The following is an 18,610-nucleotide window of genomic DNA, read 5'->3' on the forward strand; positions in this document are numbered from 1 at the left end:
TGCTATCTGTAGAGTAGGGGCTATGAATTTTGACATCACTAGGTACCATACCCCAAGGTGTCTGTTCCGGTGTACAGGCCAACGATCACTCTTTGAGTGCCCACTGTGGCTCTGCATCCTTGCCGATGCGGCGAACTGCTAGACATTTGAGGTTCCCCCATTCTGAAGTCAGAATCTCAGTACAAGTACAAATTTCATTTTATCTCCCTAATACCAACATTAAGCACTTTTTCACACATTGGACTTTGAGACATATTATTGGCCAATTGATCTCTTCTTACATCCATTTTTTCACTAAACTGTGAATTTTTATAATGATGCACAGCTTTTTTAAAAAAATCGATTCTGGACACCTTTGTCAATGCTATTTCCCACATTTCTTCTACCACAATGTGCTATCTTTCCCCTGATCTATGGGACTGTATGAATGTAGGATATGTGTGCCGTTTTTGTTGTTTGCGTTGTTCTGCTGTGATTCCTATTCATACCCCCAGAAACTCCTACAATCTCTCAGTGGGGATTTATTCTTTTGCTTCTTATTTGTAGGATTTGACCACGTAAAATTTATTTTTGTGTAGAGTATGAAGTAGAGATTCAATGTTTTTACATAATTTTCACAATATCAATGTATTTAAAGCATTGCTATTTCTCTACTGCTTTGACATACTACTCTTCTTATGAAAAAGTCCTATGTCAAGAGTTTATTTCTGAACTCCATTTTTCTCATCTGTCTGCATAATGATACACTTCTTGAGTAAATAGAGCTTTATAATATATGTAGGGCCTGTGCTACCCAGTCCTGTATTTGTAAGGGATTCCTTAATTCTCTTTGCCTTAAGCATTTTAGAATCAGCTCCTCACATTTCACAAACACACACCCCTCCTAACCAAATAATAATAAAGACAGAACTTGCAGTTGATATTTTGATTGTGACTGCACTGTACTCATTAATAAATTTGGGCATAAGGGTTAACTTTACAATACTGACTCTTTTAGTGTATGGCCATGGTCTATCTCTTTTATTTCAGGCTTTGAAAATACGATCTAATATAGTTACACAAATTTACTCAGAGATACTACATGACTCTTAAATAACTACATAAAAATTTATGTTGATACATAAATACAGTTGATTTCTATATGCATTTTTTTAAAATCAGCCCTTGCTAACCTCTTAGATCATCTACCAGGAATGATTGCTGGTTATTTGTTTTCTATCCTGATAATCTTATTTCTTTATCTTGCTTTACTGCATTGGCTAATATTTCTAGAAAAATGCTAAAGAGCGGAGTGGTAGCAAATATCCTCTTACTGTTAAATAGAAGAAATTTTTCAATATTTTACTATCACAATTTATGTATGCAGTTAAGTATTTTCTGTCACATTAAGGAAGCTCCTTCTTGTTTTTAGTTTTCTAATAATTTTAAAAACCATAAACAGGTGGATTTCATTCGATGCTTTTTCTGCCTTTATTGAAATAATACAATGTTTTGCTTTAATAGGAATTACAGTTTTTCTAAAACAAATTCCAACAAAACTTTTATTTCTGGAATAAACTAGTGATCATGAAAAGGGATTCTTTTTATAAACTGAAGAATTTCATTTGCTTTATTTTGTTGAGAAATGTTTTATTTATTGTCGTAAGAGGAACAGGTCTATAGATGTTCTTTTTCATACTATTCTTGTCAAGTCTGTTATCAAGATTATATGGTTCTTACAAAATGAGGTGGGGATTGTTACCACTTCTATTTTTTGAAAAACCTATATAAGATGAGACTTATTTTCTCCTTGAATTGGCCTATGAAGCCATCTGGAGCTGGAATCTGCTGTGTAGGACAGGTTTTGATTACTGAAGTAAATTTCCTTTATACTTAAAAAATATTCATGTTCTCTATTTCTTTTTCAAGAAATGTTGCCAAGTTATATTTCTCTAGGATTTTTTATATTCATCAACTCTTCAAATTTACCACCATAAAGTTATTCATAATATTCCTTATTAGCTATTTTTTAGCATCTGCACATCTGTTGTGTTGAGGTGTCTCCTTTTCAACCCTGAAATGGTCTCTATGCCCCACTGTCACTTGCTTCTCTGCCCAATCTCATCAGAGCTTCAGAAACTCATTCATCTTTTCCAACAATCTATTTCTGGCATTCTTGCTTTTCCCTATTGTATGATTCTTTCCAAGTGGGTTAATTTTTTCCTAACCTTAATTAATATCTTCCTTCTATTCGTGTTTATTTTGTGCTCTTTTTATAACTTTTTGATATGAATTTGTGGCCTATTAATCTTCACTCTGTTTTTCCAAATCACTTGTTTGGGTTTTAAGTTTCCCAGTAAATATTTCCTGTAGGCAGTTTACAGTTGTTCTATGTAGAATGTTCCTTATTGTTTAGCCTAAAATATTCCTCATTTCTGTTACTTCAATTGTGAAACTTTATTTCTGGCTCTATTTTTGTTACTCATGTGTAGGTTATTATCATTGTGTTGTTTCGATTCTCCGAAAATAGGTTAGGGGCTGGCACCATGGCGTAGCAGGTAAAGCCACGCCTGTAGTACTGGCATCCTACATGGGCACCAGTTCTACTCCTGGCTGCTCCACTTCAGATCCTGCTTTCTGCTATGGCCTGGGAAAAAAGTATAAGATGGTCCAAGTCTTTGTGCCCCTGCACCCGCCTGAGAGACCCAGAGGAAGCTCCTGGCTTCAGATTGGCACACCTCCAGCTGTTGTAGCCTTCTGGGGAGTAAACCAGTGGATGGAATATCTCTCTCTTTCTCTGCCTCTGCCTCTCTGTAATTCAGCTTTTCAAATAAATAAATACTATTTTTTTAAAAAAGTTTAGATTTAATGTGTTAAAACTTTTTGATTGACTTAGCATGTGATCAATTCTTATACATATTCACATTGCATACAAATTATGTGAATTTTACAGTGGTATACAATATTCCACAAATGTCCCAGCAGTGTAATTTTTTAAATTTTTATTTATTTGAAGGGTAGAGATACAAATATAGAAAAGTAGAAAGAAAGAAAGGAAATAATCTCCCATTCACCAGTTCATTCTCTGAATGCCCCAACAGCCAGAGCTGAGCCAGGGTGAAGACAAGCACAGGACGTTAATGCAGGTCTCCCGTGTTGGTGACAGGTACCCAAGTACTCAAGCCATCCATGGTTCCTCTCAGAGCGGTAGAATCAGGAGCAGACTCAAACCCATGCACCTTGACGTGGAATGCAAGCATTCTGAGAGGTGTCTTACCTGCTACACTGAACACCCTCCCTAACGTCAAGTTCCTTAAACCCTAAGTTTCATGGACATTCTTACTGATCTTTCTATTATATACTATTTACGACCAAGAGAATTGAGTCAATATCACTGCCACTTTTGATTTATTTATCTTTGTTGTTCTCTGATACTTTCCTTCGTGTATTTTGAAGTTATGTTATTAGAGGCATTCAGGTTATAAGAGACTCCATCTTCCTATTGAATTGAACCTTGAACCATAAATTAAATAACTTTACCTTCAGTAGAGGTCCAAGCTTTAGCTTACTTAATGGAGGTTAAACATTAGTTCCTCCAGTGTCCGTATAGTATTTGCATGGTGTATTGTTTTCCATTGCTATTTGTCTTTTACACATGAGGAGTTTGAGCTATGGAAGTTAAGGGACAAACCCAAGAGTAGATAGTTACAAGTGGTGCTGTCAGGAGTACAGCCTCAGGAGTCTGTCTCTGAAGTCCATGTTCCTAAACACAATACTCAAAGAGCAGAGTCAGCTTCAGGGGGAAAATGTTCTCTCTCTACAATTTCAACATCAAATTTCAGTTTCCTGTCTAATTTGGATTTTTCTCTTAGACTTCTCACTCTAATATTGTAAGGTAACAAAATGATTCTAAAAAAAAAGAAAAGTATTCTTGATGTAGAACTGTAAAACTCAATTTTTCACTTATACGTAAGAAAAAGATGTCAGGGGTGTTTTGCTCTTAGCCTTGGCAGTAGACACGTGTAGCCAAAGCTGTGGAGGTATTCCTAGTACCACTGAACCGCAGCACAGTATCCGAAACTGCTCAGACCCAGAAGGGGCAGCCAGGGTGCAACACTATCAAGAATTCTAGGTGGTTGTGTGGCTCTACTGAGAAGCAAAGCTTATTCCAAGCACACTTCAGGAAAAATGACTAGAAATTACAGGTCAAGGGTTGTGACATCTCTCCTTGAATATACAGAGCATTTTTTGTTAAGTTGTTTAACACACAGAGGTGCTAAACAACCTATGTGACTCTTTTCAAATACCCTATCTATATTTCTCAAGTTTTAATGTTGATCAAACTTATTATAAAAAAAAAATTATAAACTACGGGGGCTGGCGCTGTGGCCTGAAGCGTCGGCATCCCATATGGGCGCCGGTTCTAGTCCCGGCTGCTCCTCTTCTGATCCAGCTCTCTGCTATGGCCTGGGATAGCAGTAGAAGATGGCCCAATTCCTTGGGTCCCTGTAGCCACGTGGGAAACCCAAAAGAAGCTCCTGGCTCCTGGCTTCAGATCGGCACAGCTCTGACCGTTGTGGCCATTTGGGGAGTGAACCAGCAGATGGAAGACCTCTCTGTCTCTACCTCTAACTCTTTCAAATAAATAAATATTTAAAAAAAATTATACACTATGAAGAAAATTCAAACTTCTCATGATTCCATGATTCAAAACTAATTATACTGAGTATCAGCTATTTATTCTGTCAATGTTTATGTGTCTGAAACGCACATAAACAAGTAAATATATATATATGTATGCAGTATAAATGTATGTACACACAAACTTTGAAATACACAGTATCTTTTGTACAGATTCTCTCTGGTTTCATTTAATACTGCATCATGAATAACATTATATAACTTTAAAAATATTTTATGGTTTGCATACTATCTTCTCATTTAATGTAGTCAGATTTATCTCACCATTGCTCTATTGCTGGACACTTTAGTCAGTCTTAAACTTTTCCCATTACAAATATATGAAAATGAACATCTGAATAATTTTCATATCCTTTAATTATTTCATTAATGTAGCTTTGCAGCAGTGCAACTGTTAAGATACAGCTAGTTAGGCCATAATGTTTATTTTCTTACTCTTTCACTGTCAGAATTTCCTAAAATTTATTTTCTAGACTACAAACTGCTAAATGCCAGCTTCTGTTGGAGCGTGGCATGGTCTTACCATAATTTTCACACCAACAGAATTTAAGTGGAAAGCATGTGGGCTTTCTCAGAGGATGTTGTAACAGGAAGGGCATGCTTTCTGCTTGTATCATTTCATTCCTGTTGCTGGAATATGGACATGATTGCTGGAAGACCAATTCCGGGTGTTCCACATGCTAGGTAAAGGTCACCTATTCAGAGTGGGAGAGCAAAGGATGAAGGTTCTAGGTCCCTGATACCTGCATAAACTTTGACCCGGCTCTGAAGTGCATATGCAGACTTCACCTAGGAAAAATATTAAACTATTTAATAAATATTTTTATTTTATTAATATATTAATAAGCTAAAATATTAAACTATTTAATCTTATTAAACCTATTATTTTTTTTATAACCAAAGATTTTCCAAATTAATAGAAAGGAATTGATGCCTAGAAATCTTTGGACATATTTAAGGTTCTTTATAGAAATGATCAAATAATTTCCTGGAAAGTTGAGCAAATATAATCAGTTCCAGCATTACTGAAAGTGCCCATTTCCACATATTCCTCTTACAACATTATCATTCCCAACTACTTTTTACTTTTTATTCATTTATTTTTTGACGGGCAGAGTTAGACAGTGTTAGAGAGAGACAGAGAGAAAGGTCTTCCTTCCGTTGGTTCACTCCCCAGATGGCTGCCACGGCCAGAGCTGCGCCGATCCGAAGCCAGGAGCTAGGTGCTTCCTCCTGGTCTCCCATGTGGGTGCAGGGCCCAAGCACTTGTCCCAACCAGAACAAGAACCTGTAGTGCTGGAGCTGCAGGTGGAGGATTAGCCTAGAGAGCCACAGCGCCGGCCCCTAACTACTTTTTACTAAGTAAATAATAGATGGGTATACCTTTGCATTCCTTTTTATCAGCTTCTGTTTCAGAATTATGTTTCTCATAAATCATTTGTTCTTATATCTTGTTAATTCTTAAATTAGGATGTAGTGCCTTTCATACATAACAATTCTTTACATTTGATGTTGTCACATTTATTGGAGGTAGCCTAGTTGGTCATCTGCCTTCCAATTTCATTCATACTGGTGTCTTGTCTACTATAGAAGTTTTACCTTTCTAATAATTCATTTGTGATTTACTCTACTTCTGTTAGGATAAAAATCCATTATTTATTATACCTTGTCTTATACTATTCCATTTGTCTGTGACAGTATGAAGTCTTATGTATAAACATTTTTATGCCATTATTTAGGATTTTGACAACTTAGTTTTAAAGAAGGTAGTGATTACCATCAATTATAAGGATTTGCACTAGTATATATAAAGTGCTATAAAAATAAGTCATAAGACTTTAAGGGTGGAGTACTGAAAAAATAAGGTTTAGGATACTATGCAAGAAGACTACATTTTCATTATTCTTTTCTACTTATCAACAACATTTTCTTAGCTAACTTACTAGGAGTGAACCTCTTCCTTCCATGAGTTCTGGTAAGCCAAAGGATTATAAATCACAAAAGGATTTTCAACTCTGGGTCTGTGGCCAAACTTTCACTTCTTGTCCCCAAGAGTACAACTTATTTGAACAGACAAACAAGCATGGCATAAATGCACACACAGATAGATGACCAGGAAATTTTTCTGCCAGCAAACTGCAAACTAGTTGTTTGCCCTCAGCAAAACTGCATTTTCTGTATGATTATAGAAACATAAGCCAGAATATTTAGTGGCCTATGAAAATTTTTCTAAATGTGTGACCTACCTATTGTGACCCACCCATTGTCACCCAAAATATTTCTTTCGCAGCAAAAAGAAAATAGCAATAAATGTTTTGGAGAACATTTTTCAGTGGAGACAAAAAGATTTTCAAACTTCAAGAAAAGCGTATCTCATTAAGAAAGTGAAAAGAAATGTCACTATCGTCTATCACGTTAGAGACAATAACTTCATAATGAGTCTGAAAATTATAATTATAAAGCCGGTTGTCATCAGAACATTCAAGACTGTGTTATACTTGTATACGCATGTTTTATATATTTCTGTGTATAAATTAAAAATAAGAGAAGGCATATCAATTTCCATTTTGTGGAGTAAATACAGTAATCAATTTCCAAAGGTATGTATTATATGTTATATGAATATACCTTATTTCCAACCAGTACGGTGCCAAAATTCTCAGTTCAGCTCTCAGAATCTTGCAAACAGATTTAAACTGGAATCGTGTCATCAGCAAGAGATAACCTGGAAAACAATAAAAGTGATCAATTAACAATACATTATTTCAGTGAATAAATATGCCAACAAATGACTCCTAAAAGCAGGAGATACTTAAAATTTTTAAATAAGTTTAAATTTGTATATGTCAGTTTATACAAATAAAATAAAACTACAGTTTATAGAAGAAGCGGCAGTATCTTCTCATTATAAAGCCATTATAATTCAGCAAAAAACATGTTATATGCAAATATGTAAATATCAGAAGTTGGTAATTTTGTCTAATTTTCATGTAAATATCCCAGTATGTCTGAAGTCATGCTATGCTAAGGTCGATTCTTGTGTCTGATAATGAGTTACATGAGGCGTGAAGGTGTCCTCATATGTCCCTTCACTGAGGCCACTCACATACACCACGGCAATGGTCAGCCAAGTATTATTCAGTACAGGCATCTCTCATATGTCCTGCTGTATGTAACTCCACTATTGCATTGCCTGACTCATCTTCAGAAAAACTGGCCTTGCCACTGTCATGAGCAAATACATTTCTTGCCGTGTTAATTAGTACCCCAGGCTAGACCAAAAGGCCCCCTGACAATCAGTGAAAACTCTCAACCATCATGAGAGTGAAAGGAGAGAACTTATAAATGGTTAAAGCCACAGATTGATTTCTGGCTAAGTTTCCTCACTAGCAGCTCAATTTTAGGAGAACTGAGGAATGCTTCAGCGTTCATTTTTATAACATCACTGGTTATTCAATGTAGATCACAACATTTATGGTATTGAGAAGTTTGAGTATCATGTACAGCTTCCCAGCGCATGACTATTACAGAAGGACTTTTCTTCATTCCAGTATAGGAACCTTGTGATTGAACCCAGAGCTTGGAAAGCCACAATGGCGACAAGGAGCAGAGTGCCCATTATTTTGCTAGCACACTAATCACTCCACTGAAGACTATTACAAAATGAGAAATATCACCATTAATAACTTTGAATGTAAGATATTTCACTGATAAAGTAAAACGGCTGTCTCAATTAAAAATTATCTACTTTCATTAATAATTTTACTAAAGTTATATGCATCTAACTCTACTTTTTTCAGTTAAGTGAAACATCACATTTGACCAAATGAAAAGAGATTAGCACAGCTGAAACTACTTCAAAATGGAACAAAAATGTTGTCACCCGAGGTATCTGGGTGACACAAAAATTCACAGGTGACAATTTCACCCACAAGAGGGAGCCTGTATTTTTGTATGTTGGTTACAGAACTTGAAAAATCTAAATTAAAATACAAAATTCTAAAAATGCTTATTGATAGCATCATGTTTTACATTGCTCCAAAAGTAGAGATAATCAGATTTCAGCTGGTATACTCCAAACATAACACAGAACCATACAGAAGATCAGAGAGTAACTGGAATTGTAAAACCTTCCTACCTATATTATGACGAGGTTTTTCTGGTACCAGAATGAAGATGTAGCTGCAGAAGCAGCCTAAGAGAAAATCTCTCTCAGGTGGTAGTAACATTAGTTGTGTGAATTGGACTAGGATTATTCCGAGTGCTCTGCCCCCAAATTTAATTATATAGCAGCGAAATTGTATCTCAGTCACCCTCTTATCAGGAAAGAGGCTTCTATAAACCAATAATTTTCTGTGTATTCATGGGACAGGAAACACTGTATTTCAAACTAGCCTAGTAACTGTCATAACTGATATGACACCATGATGAACTTTCTTTTCTTATAGAAAATATATGTTTTCTTCTTCTCCCCCCCAAAAAACTAAGTTCAGTGTTCTCATATCCCATAATCTCCCTAAACAACATCTTAAGTTTGCAAAAGCTCTATAAATGAATAAGCAAGCCCTGGGCTTCTTAAAAGTAAAATGAATTCATCAACCTAAAAACTACTTTCTCATTTAATAAATTTGGCAATGCCTATCATCACGGAGTGACAAATTCTATCACATTCAGAGAGCCATGGTAATAACTGAACTGAAGTTTGTTTTGTCACCTCTTCGTAACTGCAGGAAAGACAGGTGACAAGTCTTTTCCTTGTCCCCAGGGTCTTCAATTCCATTCCTAAAGGACGTTATATGATGTGGGCAGGGAGTTGAGGAGAAAGGGGTTAATCACCACTGCTCTTCCTTCTGGAATTCCAACTGCTGCATTAAATCATTGTTTTTTTCTGCCACTAGGGACTGTGAATCTAATGGACTTAAAATCAATACCTTATAAATGACATAAAAATATATTCATTTTAGGGACTAATGTACCCTAGTGTCTGAATCCTATTGACACCCTCTACTTTACAAAGGGACAGCAGACCCATTTCTGCCAATAAAAGGTTACTCAGTCACCCCAGTGACAAGCTGCAGAATGCACTGTCACACCGAAGTGCAGCATGGAGGAAATACTGGTAGTGGCACACGCACTGTTGTGCAAACTTTCACTCTGGTGTATGCTACCCAATCAGCAGGGAGCAAGCAGGTAACCACAAACACACTTACCACGTTCTGTTCGGAGGGGGTTCACAGAGAGCTATTTCACGCTCTCATTCCCTAACACACCGATTACCTGAAAGGTTTCAGTGTACCAAATACCACACGACAATAGTTTTAAAAAACAAAATTTTCACTTCATAGTGAATTTTGTGATGATTGAAAAAAACTGGATAAAAAAATCCTAAGAGGCAGAAATGCTCACTAATGTACAAATGAGATTTAGCCAAATAAACATTGTGTGAGATCAAGCCACGTTTAATCACGGGCAGCGAGCACTCTGGGGACACGGAGGGCATTTTATGTATCGCATATAGCAAGGAAACAAGCAAAACAGGCAAATATTTGACTTTAACATGTTGAAAAAATATGTGGGTGAAAAAATTTTATATTTACCCAAAATCCTCCAATCCAAAGTACCCAATACTTATTTCAAACGTCTTATCAATTGGAAAGTGTTACACTTAGTTAACCATAGATCATCTTAATTTATAATACAGAGGTCACTTTGAGAATATCTTCACTATTTTAAAACATCAAATATAAAGCAACTGTAAAATGCATGAATACCTTCAATGCAAAGGCAAAAGTATGGGGCAGTGAAGAGAAGAGTGAGAGAGAGAATACAGTCAACACTAAGGGAGGACCTATTCTCCTGGAATGATATCATTGACTTAGTCGTTATCTCGATTAGTACAAATCTCAATAGTCAGAGAATAAAAATAAGAAAAGCAACCTTAAAACTGATACTTCTGGAGAGACTTTTAGCAACAGGTCAGCATGAAATTTTCTGTTCAGTTTCATTGGCTTAAAATCCATATAGTTATAAAATATATATATAAAAAAAAGTTGTTCTTTATTCCATTTGCCAACCAGAGTCATTTATCCCCTATTAGATAAAGTATAATAGACTCTACCGAAAGGGTCATTGGCCTTCCATTTAATGATATTGCCAGCCCCAATCTGCATTTTCCCGGCAATGTCCCTCAACACAGAATAAATGGCTGATCTCTTCACAATAACAGCTGATTTCTATTTATTAAGCTAAAAAGGTCACCATTTTCTACGGCTGGGCCGCCCTGCACTATTGATAATTTTATGCATAAACAAATGGCAAATTTGTGCCACATAAATATGCATTAGCAATTACTTTTTCCTAGGGCAACGCTCACCGCATGCAAATGTGTACCTCGCAGGGCCTGGTAGCTTTTGTTTTAGCTCTTGAACAGAGAAACAAAAGAGCACAATAAACAATTTTAAAATTGCCAATCAATAAGCCATGCAAATGCAAAGGTAAATGGCAAAAAACTTGCTGGGAAACAAGGAAACAGAAGGGAGGTGGGGGTGGGGGTGGGAGGGTTTTCTTTTTTATGTGATTGCATTTCTTTCTCTTTCCTAATGAAAAGGCTAAAGTACTCTTGACACAGAGCAGCCAGCTAGGATGGCAGTGCAGCAGATGCCAGATGGAGAAAGTAGAAAATACACACATGTTGAGTAAACACACACACACACACACACACACACACACCAGGGAAGGGCACGAGGGGAAAACCATGTTCTCATAGCTGGTCGCAGGACCATCACCTCCTCAGATTTCTGATTTTCAATTTCAGAGATTCAAAGAATTTTAAAACCGAGAGGAGCTTCTGAGATATATAACCAGCTCTCAATCCCACAGCACTCTGCTATGCTGTTGTTTTCCAATGACATCATCAGGAAATAGGGTGTCCTGAGGAATGTGGGCAAAACAGGCAAACAGAGAATTTACCAGGGGATTTTAAAGTTTATAGAAAATGGAATTAAAAGTTTATCTGGGTACAGAAAATGTGGAAATCGTATCACAAGGGATCTTCAAAAACGTAGTAGAAAACGTGTATTAAGCAAAAACTATGTGGATTTTAAATTTTTTTGTAACCAAATAAACTTGTCTTTGACTTTTTGAAAGTTATTTTATTTGTTTGAAAGGCAGAGTTAGCAAGGGAGGGTGGGAGAGAGAGAGGGAAAGATGGAGAAGGAGCTTCTTCCATCCCGGGTTCACTCCCCAAATGACAGCAATGGCCGAGGTAGGGCCAGACCAAAGCCAGGAGCTTAATCTGCTCTATGGGTGCAGCGGCCCAAACACCTGGGCCATCTTCTGCTGCTTTCCCAGGTGCATTAGCAGGCACATAGATCAGAAATGGAGCAGCTGGAACTGGAATTGGTGCGCAGGGGGGATGCCAGAGTCACAGGCGGTGCTTCAACCCCTAATTTTATTTTTCTGGGACTTTTCTGAAGTAACCTCATGTAAGTAATAAATAAAAAGCAGCACACAAAATGTTTAGGATGCAGAAGCCTGGAAATTGTTTCAAGGCACAAAGTGAGATCATGGCCATGTGACCAGAGCAGCAATAGGCATTAAAAAAGTCTAGAGACAAAAAAAAAAAAAAAAAAAAAAAAAAAAAAAAAAAAAAAAAAAAAAAAAAAACCTACCTAACATGAACACAAAGGCAAAATATAACAAAAGACCAAGCTGGCGTGTTTTATCAAAAATGAAGCATAAGATTACTTTTAGTCTATTTATTGAGCACTGTTCGATCCACTTTACGCTCGGGTCCCTTTCATCTCATCTTTATAAAAACCCCTCTAAATTGGTGCAATTCCTGCTGCTTCCATTTCATAGCGAAGAAGCACAGGGAAGTAGGGAAACTTTAACAGTTAACTAAGGCAGAGCTTGATCTCAGCCTTGACCCCATTTGATGCCTGCATTTACAGCCTTACTATTTCTTATTTAAAAAAAAAAAAAAAGATTTATTTATTTGAGTTACAGAGGGAGGCAGAGACAGAGACAGAGAGAGAGGTTTTCCATCCACTGGTCCACTCCCCAGATGGCCGCAACAGCCAGAGCTGCGCCGATCAGAAGCCAGGAGCTAGGAGCTTTCTCCAGGTCCTCCATGCAGGTGCAGCAGCCCAAACAGTTGGGCCATCCTCCACCGCTCTCCCAGGCCACAGCCAAGAGCTGGATCAGAAGAGGAGCAGCCAGGACTAGAACCAGTGCCCATATGGGATGCCGGCGCTTCAGGCCAGGGCTTTAACCCACTGCATCACAGCGCCGGCCCCAGACTTACTACTTCTAATGCTGCCATCCTCTCCTTAAAACCATCCATGTTGACTTGATTGAAAGAATCTCTTGCTAAATACATAGATGGCTTAGCCTTGGCATAAATAAGTCAAACTATTTTTAAAAACTTTAAACCCAGGTTTTAGGTGAGTTTCTTTGATCGAATGATTAAAATACTTTCACTTCTATAAAATGTACAAATATTAATTTGCATGTTAGTAGTATGGGTGTACCTTAGTTATTAGTGCACACACACTGAGAACATGCCATGGTCTTAATAATCATCTGAAACCAGAAAAACACTTTGTGATCCCTGTTTTGATCTGAATATAATTAAAGGTTTTACTATTACACAAAGGATTAACAAGCCTTAACCACAGAGTAGTAAAAATAAATAGATATTCTTGGCCTAAATGCAAACAGGCAAACCTGGAAATCTAAAATCGACACATGATCCATCTAGCTCACAGGCAAGGGTCTCTTCACAGGAGATACTTACAATTCCGATACAGATACTAAGTGTCAAAATATGTGCACCCTGGTATCAGTGTTGGGTATCAGAGCTGCGGTAGCATACAGACTACCTTTGTGTAAGGATGCAAACATGGCCTCTTGGGCAGAAGAGTCAAGAAAACATGCCTCCTGCTCAACAACACGATGGTTCTCAAAGAGACTACGGGATAGTTTTCTTAGTTAGCACAGTTTGTTTCTAACAGTAACCCCTACCCTCTTTAGAATTAAAATTTGTTAAGAACCAAGTACTTACTTCTCAGTGTAAGATCAGTACACATAGACTTCAATGTTATGACAGTATCTTATAAGTTAATTTTAAATAATCATATGGTTAATATACTCCTATTGTGCTATGCTTTGCTTTAATGTTCAGTCTTCACAGCTGAATGTATGAAAACTTCAGTATTATCTGTTTATCAAAAAATATATGCCCAAAGTCAGTACTACCTAACAGAACAAAGCTGCAATCATTCCTTGCCCAATTTCTCACTCTTCATATAAGGTAAGGATTTCAAACTAAAGCCATGGGTACTCCAGCAGAAGTGGGGTTTGCCTGAAATTTGAAGGTACCAATAGACTTGACTTTGTAAATGGCAGAACACATTGAGTGTGTTTTAAGAAGTGTGGTATATTAAATGCATCTGGACATTGTTTTCCATTGGACACTGGATTTCATAGCCAGAGGCTGGGTCAGAAGATCACATTCCGTGTCCTTAAGTCCTACTCGTACAGCAACAAAATTAAAGAAAGCATAGCTTTTAGAGGTTCAAGTCATAGAATGCTGCAGGAAACTCTAGCCGGGCCTTTGTAGAGATGGTAGGAGAGCGCCTGCCTCACTTGCCCGGGTTTAGGGTCTGCCAGTCTTTCTTTGCCCATCACCTGCTTTGCTGATCCTGATTTGTTTCCTAGGCTCCCCTAGCGGTCAGGTTTGTGGTGGGTCCCAGTGCGAGCAGTAAATTGGATCAAAGTATAAGACTGGAGGTGGTTGAGGCGTTGAAGTGGTGGGGTGGAGTAGAAGACTGGGGGACTAGACTTAAGAGAGATTGTCTGGCTGTGTCTCATTTACTTAAAAAAATATATTTTCAACATTAAGAAACATATTCAAAAACAGAGAAATGCACTAGTAAAACAAATATCCATCAACCATCTCGAAGCCTCAATACCCATCAACCTTCTGCTATTTGAAAATCCTACACCCCCCTCAGCCTTTGTTAGGTGTCAATGGCAGCAGCCTCTACGTGGCCCTACCCCCTGCCACACAGGGCCATGTGGTTCCAGCTTCTGCCAATTGATCTTAGTAACCTGACTTCCTCCTGGTGCGAATAACTTCTTGATATCTCTAACCTCTGTGTTGCCCATTTGCATTTTATTGCTGTCAATGTGTAACAATTTGCAATATTACATACTCCTTTGAAATATCCAGAGAGGGAGCTAGCACTGCAGTAAAGATTGAGTCACCTCTTGGGATGCTTGCACCCCATAGCAGAGCACCCTATTCAAGTCTCAGCTACTCTATAGTTGCGTTCTACTCCTTGCTAACATGTCTGGGAGGCAGCAAATGACAGCCCAAGTGCTGAGGTTCCTGCCACCCTTGTGGGACACAAAATGGAGTTCCTGGCTTCTGGCTTCAGTCTGGCTCAGCCCTGGCTATTGAAGGAATCTGGGGAGTAAGCCATTGAATGGGAATCTCTCATGTCACTCAGCCTTTAAAATAAACAAATCTTAAATAAAATAATCAGAGTGACTTCTGTCTTCCTAGTTGTATCCTGACCATACAGCACGCTAATTTCTTTCAACTTGTACCACCTGCTGGCAAACCCATTGTTTATCCCCTATTACACAGCTTGAAATAGGTCAAATTTTCATAAGAAATGGAATCTGTTCCAATATCTGCTGTGCCTTAAGTATGGTTCCCCCATTCAATATTCACAATGTTTTCATGTATAATCTATTATAATAGAAAAGAGAGAGCCTGTTCCTACTCTACATCTTCTGCCCATTACTTACTGACATGCTTTTTATCACTGACTTACCTTAATCTATGGGCCAAACAAAGACCTAGTACTCTCAAAAATTCTACTTTAGTGCCTAACTTCATGGAAATCTGCCCAGTCTGTATTAATGGAAGTAGCTCAATGTAGCAGGAAAACACATTTTTCCAATGATAGGTGGCAGAGATTTAGATAACCAGGTTTATGTCTTTGATACAACATACATAACATATAGGCATGTGTCTATTTGTAACAAAACATGACCTTCTGACATGAATAAACACATACACAACATAAAAATGAGTGATGTTCAATGGCTCTTACAAAATTACATTTTGAAAAATTATGGGATAATGAATCAAATATATAGATTAAATTTCCTCAAACAGACATGTACTTAATAATTAATAGGAAATGATAAAAATAATATTTATGATTTTATCTTATTCTAAACACTTGAGTAATTACATAGTGATCATACAGCTAGATGAAAATATTCTTGTCAAATATGAACTATAATCTGTGAGGAAATCTTAAAATACAAAAAGATCTTAAGATGGAAATTAAAGACTTAAATCTATAAGGTGAAACTTACACCTCTTAATATAAATTCATATTATAAAAATATCAAATATAGGAGAAGAGAATTTGTCGGAAAGATAGTTCACAAGACTTCAGGACTTTTGACATCAATCATAATACAAACAAAGAATAGGACGTGGCAGTGGAAAAAAATAGAATACAGTTCATAATAATAGGCTATATACTCAGTTTTAAAAAAAAAAACAGTGGAAAGAAAATATTTCAAACATTGGTTCCAGAAGTGACTTTGTATATACACACCTGGACAGATATTCAACTGACAGCATGTCAACCAGGAACACAGTGGATCTGACAATTCTGCTACATTAGATACTTAAACTTAAGAATGTGAGAGGGGTCTGTCATTAAGGAGTGCTGGATATCTGAAAGACCTTGAAGGCAAAGACCAGACATACTGGCTCATGCTTCAGATTAAAAGCACTGTTTTTTGTTTTTGATGGCAGGAAATGTAGATGTCACAGTTTTAGTGTATCTACCAAGATTCAGATATCAGAACTATAATTCCTGGTGTATCAGTGTTGGGAGAGGGGCCTTGTGGGAAATGTGTAGGTCATGAGGGTTCTGCCTTCATGAACGGATTAACGCAGTTATAAAAGGGCTTGATAGAGGCAGTTCATCGCTCTTGCCTTCCCACCTTCTGCCAAGTGAGGGCTCAGTACTCCTCCTTTCTGGAGGATACAAAAAGGTACAGTCCTGGAACCAGAGGAACCACAGTCCAGAACTGTGGGTACCTTATTTTGTACTTCTCAGATTCTAGAACTATGCAAAATAAATTCTGTTCTTTACAAATTCCCCAGTCTCAGGAATTCTTTTCTTTTTCTTTTTGATTCATTCATTTATTTGAAAGGCAGAGTGAGAGTGAGATCTTCCATCAGCTGGTTCACTCTTCAGTGTCTGCAAGTCTGTTCTGGGTCAGACTGAAACCATGAACCAGCAACGCCATCTGGTCTGCCACTTGGATGGCAGGATCCCAAATACCTGTGCTGTCTTTTGCTGCCTTCCCAGGCACATGATCAGGAAGCTGTACCAGAAGCATAGTAACTGGAACTCAAACAAGCACCCCCATGTGATATGCTTGCCAGCTTATGCGCTGGACCATAAAGCTGGCCTCAGTCTCAGGCATTCTATTACAGCAGCACAAAATAAGACAAAGCTAGCAGATTACACTACAATTAAGAAAAATGACTTTTTTTAAATGAGTTGTTCAGCAATATAATTGGCTCAATGACACTAAGTGGTTTAGTGTTTAAGCAAGAGTTCTAGATTCAGACAGAATCGATCATTTCCTGTGTGTGCTACCTACTTTCTCCAGTGAGCTAGGAAACCAGTCCTTTAGCCTCTCTACTGATAAGTTTTCTCATCTGGAAAATCATCTAAAACACAGAACATACCAAGGAAAGGTAGAAGAGCAGAGAGTACAGAACCTTCTGTCTGAGGTCTGCTAACAGCATTTCTGCACTAAACAGATTACTGGATCATCCAGCTTTCAAGGTCCATCAGACTCAGATTAAGTTATTCTTTCCCTCAAGGTGTAGGTGTATTTTTTCATACCATTTCAGGCAAGGAAAGCTAGTATTAAATACCTAAAAAGAGGGAAACTTTGCTGTAATTTTGTATATTCCAATTATAACACCAGCCAGAGACAGAACGCTCAGTTTTGATCAAAGGTAAAGCCAAGGAAAGCTCACAGAGTATTTTTAGTTAAGAGAAAGCATATATAACATCGTAAAGTGAGTCAGATATGATGACTTGGAGCAGTGACATCCGTTTCTAATAAACTTACAGGACTTTTTCTCCTTCCCCAAATCTCTAGTTACTCAGTTTATAGATACTTCTTGGAATCAGAGGAAGCCTCAACAAAGTACTTACGCTTTTTGAACACTCAGTGCTGCTTCTTGCTGCTGTCAGCCAAGCCTTTCCCCCACTCCTTCAACTGAGCCTTCTGTCACGGCTACTCAGCACATGGCAACCCAGAACACAGCAAAAGCAAACCTCGCAGGGCTAAAGGGCATCTTCAAAAAGAGGGATTCTTAAAACACTTTTCGGCAGTGCCCCAGGATTCCTCTAGTTATTTCCAGGAATGCTTTAAAATGTGTAATACATTCTCAAACCAAAATCACCGTTTTCTCATCCCAGCAATTAGAGAGGTTGTTAGGCTTTTTAAGACATTTTCACTTAAACCATCTGAGCTGATCTCCATCTCAGCAATTTCTCTGTGGTGCATATGACAGGGCTGTTCCCTTCCTTGCAAATAGAAACTCAGAAATATTAAGACTTGACCCCAAAACACCAGAGCTACAAAGTAGAAGAAAAAGAAAGGCAAGAACCCAGGTCCAGTCCCCTTCCTGAGCTGCCTATCACGCTCTGTAACAGATCACAGGCAGGGAGAACTTCAAGAACTGGCCAAGACGTAATTTTGAAATCTCTCAAACTCCGGCAGCATTCATTTCTTGCTGAAGCTGTGAATATTTAACAGGATCCTGTAACACTCTTTGCGTATCCTCTCATTCACTGAAAGTATACTG

General features: G+C 37.7%; 1 protein-coding gene across 14 annotated transcripts in view; it reads right to left on the reverse strand.

The window, feature by feature from the left end:
- Nucleotides 1-18,610, reverse strand: part of SOX5 (SRY-box transcription factor 5) — a 1,100,902-nt gene that overhangs the window by 789,978 nt on the left and 292,314 nt on the right. For all 14 annotated transcript variants that reach the window (XM_070049491.1, XM_051850857.2, XM_070049490.1 and 11 more), the window contains one exon: nucleotides 7,309-7,405. The gene's annotated coding sequence lies outside the window, so the exon portion shown is untranslated. The remainder of the gene's footprint in view (nucleotides 1-7,308; nucleotides 7,406-18,610) is intronic.

The sequence above is a fragment of the Oryctolagus cuniculus genome, chromosome 9 (assembly GCF_964237555.1).
Source record: "Oryctolagus cuniculus chromosome 9, mOryCun1.1, whole genome shotgun sequence".
Lineage (NCBI taxonomy): Eukaryota > Metazoa > Chordata > Mammalia > Lagomorpha > Leporidae > Oryctolagus > Oryctolagus cuniculus.